Below are 6,000 nucleotides of genomic sequence, written 5' to 3'. Positions count from 1 at the left end.
TGGCACATATATACAATGGAATATTAGCCATAAAAAGGAACAAAATTGAGTTATTTGTAGTGAGGTGAATGGACCTAGAGTCTGTCATACAGAGTGAAGTAAGTCAGAAGGAGACAAACAAATACCGTACGCTAACACGTATATATGGAATCTAAAAAAAAAATTGTTCTAATGAACCTAGGGGCAGGACAGGAATAAAGATGCAGACATAGAGAATGGACTTGAGGACACTGGGAGGGGGAAGGATAAGCTGGGACGAAGTGAGAGAGTAGCATTGACATATATATACTACCAAATGTAAAATAGCTAGTGGGAAGCAGCCGCATAGCACAGGGAGATCAGCTCGGTGCTTTGTGACCACCTAGAGGGGTGGGAGAGGGAGGGTGGGAGTTAGATGCAAGAGGGAGGAGATATGGTGGTATATGTGTAGCACAGGGAGATCAGCTCGGTGCTTTGTGACCACCTAGAGGGGTGGGAGAGGGAGGGTGGGAGTTAGATGCAAGAGGGAGGAGATATGGTGGTATATGTGTATGTAGAGCTGATTCACTTTGTAATAAAGCAGAAACTAACACAGCATTTTAAAGCAATTATACTCCAATAAAGATGTTTAAAAAAAAAGATAGCTGGGAGATAGGATTATTACACATTTTCAAAATTTAGTGCACTTTATTTGTTTGAAAGAATTTAATTAAGGTTACTAAATTTTTAGACTTTCTTTTGTTTTATTCACGTCTAAATTTTTTTCTATAATGACCATATGTTACGTGTGCCATTAGAAGACAAAAAGCACCTAGTTATATTCAAAAGCAGGACACAAAATTTTACATACTATGCAACTATGTGGAAGTATGTAGAGAAAAAAATTAATAAAAGGAAATATACCAATATTTTAATAGTGATTATGTTTGATTTGTGAAACTAATGGGTGATTTTTTTTTTTGCGTGGTTTTTCAATTTTCCACAGTGAATGTATTCTTTCATTATTGATTAATCTACAGTAAAGAAACCATAAACCCAGCATTTCTGGTTACTCTGCATCTTATGTGATTCTCTCTGGCCTTTTGATCTTTGCATGCCAGCTCTGAACAGAATGTCAGCCATCTCATGAGTTCTGCACAATGGATTTTGGAAAAAGCAACATCATCTCTCAGCTGTTCCACTTTTTGTTTTTTTAATTTATTTATTTTTGGCTGTGTTGGGTCTTCGTTGCTGTGAGCAGGCTTTCTCTAGTTGCAGTGAGCGGGGGCTACTCTTCATTGCGGTCTGCGGGCTTCTCATTGTCGTGGCTTCTCTTGTTGCGGAGCACGGGCTCTAGGCGTGCAGGCTTCAGTAGTTGTGGCACGTGGGCTCAGTAGTTGTGGCTTGCGGGCTCTAGAGCTCAGTCTCAGTAGTTGTGGCGCACGGGCTTAGTTGCTCCACGGCATGTGGGATATTACCGGGCCAGGGCTCGAACCCGTGTCCCCTGCATTGGCAGGCGGATTCTTAACCACTGTGCCACCAGGGAAGCCCCCATATATGCAATTTAAAATTTTCTAGTAGCCACATCAAAAGAGTAAAAAGAAACAAGTGAAGTTAATTTTAACTGTATATTTTATTTATCACCATATATCCAAATATTTTCATTTCAACATGTACCAATATAAAATTATTAATGAGATAGTTACATTCTTCTTTTTCACACTGCCTTTAAAATACTTTTACAATCATAGTACAGCTCAGTTGGGACTAGTCAAGTGCTCAGTTGGCCGCATGTGGTCGATGGCTACCATGGTGGACAGCACAGCTGAAGACAGAGGGAGCAGCACGAACAGAGCCAGGAGAATGGACGAGTTTGCAGGGAGCACATAGAAGGAGCTTCAAATTGTGGACAAGCTCTGTGCTAAGAGTCAAGGGGATTGAGGGTGGAAAAATCAGCTCGAGATGTATTGTGGAGGCTCTTGAATACCAGAGTGCGGTGTTTGTACTTAATTCAAGAGGTCTTCGGGCAGAGAGGGCACTATGTTTTGCTCTGGGCAGAAGAACAGGCAGAAATGTTGGAGGTGAACTGAAGCAGGGAAAAGTCCCACCCAGGGGATCTCATGGCTGTAGAGGCTGAAAATAAAGATGATAGCTAAGGAACTGGAAGAATGGGGGTGGATACAGAATTATAAAAAAAGAATTCTTTTTTCTGGTTTCTTCCCTTTGTCTTCTTTCCAATTTCTGCTGTTGTGTTCATGAGGTGCTTCCTAATACTTCTCTTCCAATTACCTTTTTGAAGTTTCTCCTGAGGATCGGATGATACTCACTGCAGAAGTCCACTTATGAATGGGTTAAACTCTGTTCCTTTGGAAGACACCATCTTTCTGTTTGTGTGTTTGTTTCATTTCCCCTAATTTATTTGAGTTTTATCAAAATAACCAGGAAAATTCATATAGCCTTATCTATGTCAGGAAGATCTATTTTTTAGACTGGCCTAATATATACCTGCATTGCAAGAATGAATGTGCTGGCCCTTTTCTTTCATCTTGTCCTCTGTTGTTGGAAGCCATTTTTCACTTCCTCCCTCTGTGGAGACTTTTCTCTGTGCATTCTCTCCTACCAGCTTTCTGCGGTCCAGAGAACTACTTCCGGTCCCTGTATCAGTTTCTTCTGGTTAATGAGGTTTTTCAGAGAGGCAGAGTGACATTTAGAAAGTAAAACTTGAATGATGTTTCTAGCCATTTGACATCTTTTGAATTTGGAACTGCTTTGCTATAAACCTCAGAGACAGAAAGAGTTTCTTTCTCTTTTTTGATACAATTATCTATGGAGGAAAACTATGTCTCTAGAAATCAACATTACAGGTGTCTTCTCTCTTCCTCATCTCTTCAAGTACTTTTTCAACAAAAAAGGCCCTATAAAAAATGATAAATTAGACAAGATGAAGAGTTAGCGAGAAGTTCGTGAGCAGTGGCAAAACAGAAATTAAGGCAAAAAACAATCTTTCAGGGATATCTTGGAAGGGGCAACAACGTGTATATTAAGAGAGTGTTTTGATACGTAAGGGGAGAATTCCCCATTCCTCCTTCTGAAAAACAAAAAGGTTTACATAATATACATAGAAAGTCATGCACAAATGTCAAGTATACAATCAACAAATCATAAAATATAAACTTCTGCACACCTTTGAAACCACAAACTAAGTGAAGACATAAACACTACCAACAGACATAAACACTACCTGGCCCTTTTCCCATCCCCCATCACATTGCAGTGCCCCTCTCTCCTCCCCCATCACATTGCGGTGCCCCTCTCTCCTCCCCCATCACATTGCGGTGCCCCTCTCTCCTCCCCCATCACTAAGCTCCTCCCCCAGCATCACTACTGCCTTTTAACAGCCTAGATTCTGCCTGTTTTTGAACTTTGTATGAACGACTTCTTTCACTCAGTAGTATGTCTGTGAGATTCATCTATGTTTTTGTGTGCCGTTATAGTTCATTAATTTGCAGGATTGTGTCATATCCATGTAGAAATGCCACAGTGTTTTATCTTTTCCACTACTGATAAACATTTGGAATTTTTTCCTCCTGATTTTGTCATTATAATTAATTTTGCTGTGAAAAACCTTGTTTGTATCTTTCGGTGCACATTTGTACAGCCTTCTGTTGGCTATATACCTAAGATGAAGTAAACGGGTCATAGAATATGCATATGTTCAGATTTAGCAGTTAATAACAAACATATTTTCCAAATGTTTGTACCAATATATATTCTCACTATCAATGTATGGGATGTCAGTTGCATTACACTCTTGCCAACACTTGGTATTGCCAGTCTGCTTAATTTTAGCCATTCTAGTTATGCATAGTGATATCGCATTACAGTTTTAATTCGTATTCCCTGATTATTAACAAGGTTCAGCACATCTTCATATGCTTATTGATCATTTGGCTATTTTCTTCCTTAAGGGCCTATTCAAATCTCTTGCTGACTGTCTCAGATATTTTTTTCATTATCTACAGATGATGTAATTGTGTACATACAAACTACAAAAGAATACATAAACTATTAGAATTTTAAAATGAATTAAGCAATGTCATTGAAAATAAGATCAATATTAAAAATCAATCACCTCTTTTCATACTAGCAATAAAAAATTGGAAAATGACATTGAAAAATGATACCATTGACGGGACTTTACTGGTGGCACAGTGGTTAAGAATCCGCCTGGCAATGCAGGGGACACGGGTTCGAGCCCTGGTCCGGGAAGATCCCACATGCCGTGGAGCAACTAAGCCTGTGCACCACAACTACTGAGATTTTGTTCTAGGGCCCGCGAGCCACGACTTCTAAGCCCACCTGCCACAACTACTGAAGCCCGTGCACCTAGAGCCCATGCTACGCAACAATAGAAGCCACCACAATGAGAAGCCCATGCACTGCAACGAAGAGTAGCCCTGCTCGCCACAACTAGAGAAAGCCCGCATGCAGCAACGAAGACCCAACACAGCCATAAATAAATAAATAAATAAATATTTAAACATAAAAAATAAAATAAAAATAATACCATTGACAATAACATAAAATGTCTACTACTGAGAAACTGTCATAGCCAGGAGGAGCCTAAGGAGACATAGTAATTAAAGGTAATGTGGCATATTCTAAATGACATCCCAGAACAGAAAAAGAACATTAGGTAAAAACTAAGGAGATCTGAATAAAGTGTGGACTTTAATTTTTTAAAAAACTAGCATTGGCAGGGCAAGTTATCTTCACCTTGGGCCTCTAAGTACAAGTCTATAGTTGAATTTTTGATTCAAATAAGATGGCCAGAAACCAGTGAAAAATATAACATTTTTTTTCTCTTACACTGAGGTTGTGTTCTTTTTTTCACCTTGACCATCAATGAGGATTAAGCAACTTCTCCAATTTATTCTTTTTGTAAGTGAGCAACGGACATGTAAGCCCGTGATGAGGCGGTGAGCATCAGTGAGAAGGGAAATCAGAGTCTGCAATAGGAGACTGCTAAGGCCAGCCTCCTCCTGAAAGACACACATTCATTTAGTGAACAAATATTTATTTAGCAAACATTTCTTAACCACTTCAGAAAGAAATAAAAGCAAATATTGCTATTTCATTGGACTATTTTAAAAATGTCTCTCAGTAAAGTTTTGTTGCTGGCTTGATTATATATCTTGCACAGTCTTTCTGAGGTTTATTTCAACATATTTATGCTTTATTATTGTTGCAAGTATGAATGAAATGATTTTTTCATTACATTTTCTAATTTTTAATGGACTAATGTTTCGTTACATTTTCATACACACACACACACACACACACACACACACATGAAAATAACTAATTTTGGTTTTTTATCCAGCCAACTTTGCAAACACTATGTCTAAATGTTTTTGGTTGATTTTTCAAATTTTTAGATAAACAAATACATTGCCTGCAAGTAAAAACATTAAAGGACTGAAAATCTCAAGTGTGATGACCATATGGAGCAACTGCTGTTTGGTGTGTAAATTTGTACAACTACTTAAAAAACATTATCTAGCAAAGTTGAAAATATGCATGGCCTATGACCCAGTAAGTCGACTCTTAGCACTTACCCTGGAAAAAAATCATGTAAATATGCATCAGGGTATAAGTAAAGAATATTCATAGCAACATTATTCATAATAGTCCCAAACTAGAAACAGCCCAAATATCCCTTAAAATTGTATGGATAAATATGTTGTTATCTGTGCTTATAAGAGGGTTGTTAATAACAATGAAAAGTAAGAACCACAACTGTATGGACAAATAGGGATAAATCTCACAAACACAGTGGTGAGTGAAAGAAACTCAACTCCAAAGCATACATATTCCATTTATATAAAATTTTAAAATAGGCAAAAGTAGACTGTATTTTAGGGTAAAATTATAAAGAAAAGTGAGGAAGTGATTACCATAAAATTCAGGATAGTGGTCACCTTTAATGAGGAGGGTAGGAGTTATGTTCACGAAGGGGTGCACAGGATTGTGATCGGTGGT

Source organism: Balaenoptera acutorostrata, chromosome 6 (assembly GCF_949987535.1).
Source record: "Balaenoptera acutorostrata chromosome 6, mBalAcu1.1, whole genome shotgun sequence".
NCBI classification, from domain to species: Eukaryota; Metazoa; Chordata; class Mammalia; order Artiodactyla; family Balaenopteridae; genus Balaenoptera; species Balaenoptera acutorostrata.
This window is presented reverse-complemented; position numbering follows the sequence as displayed.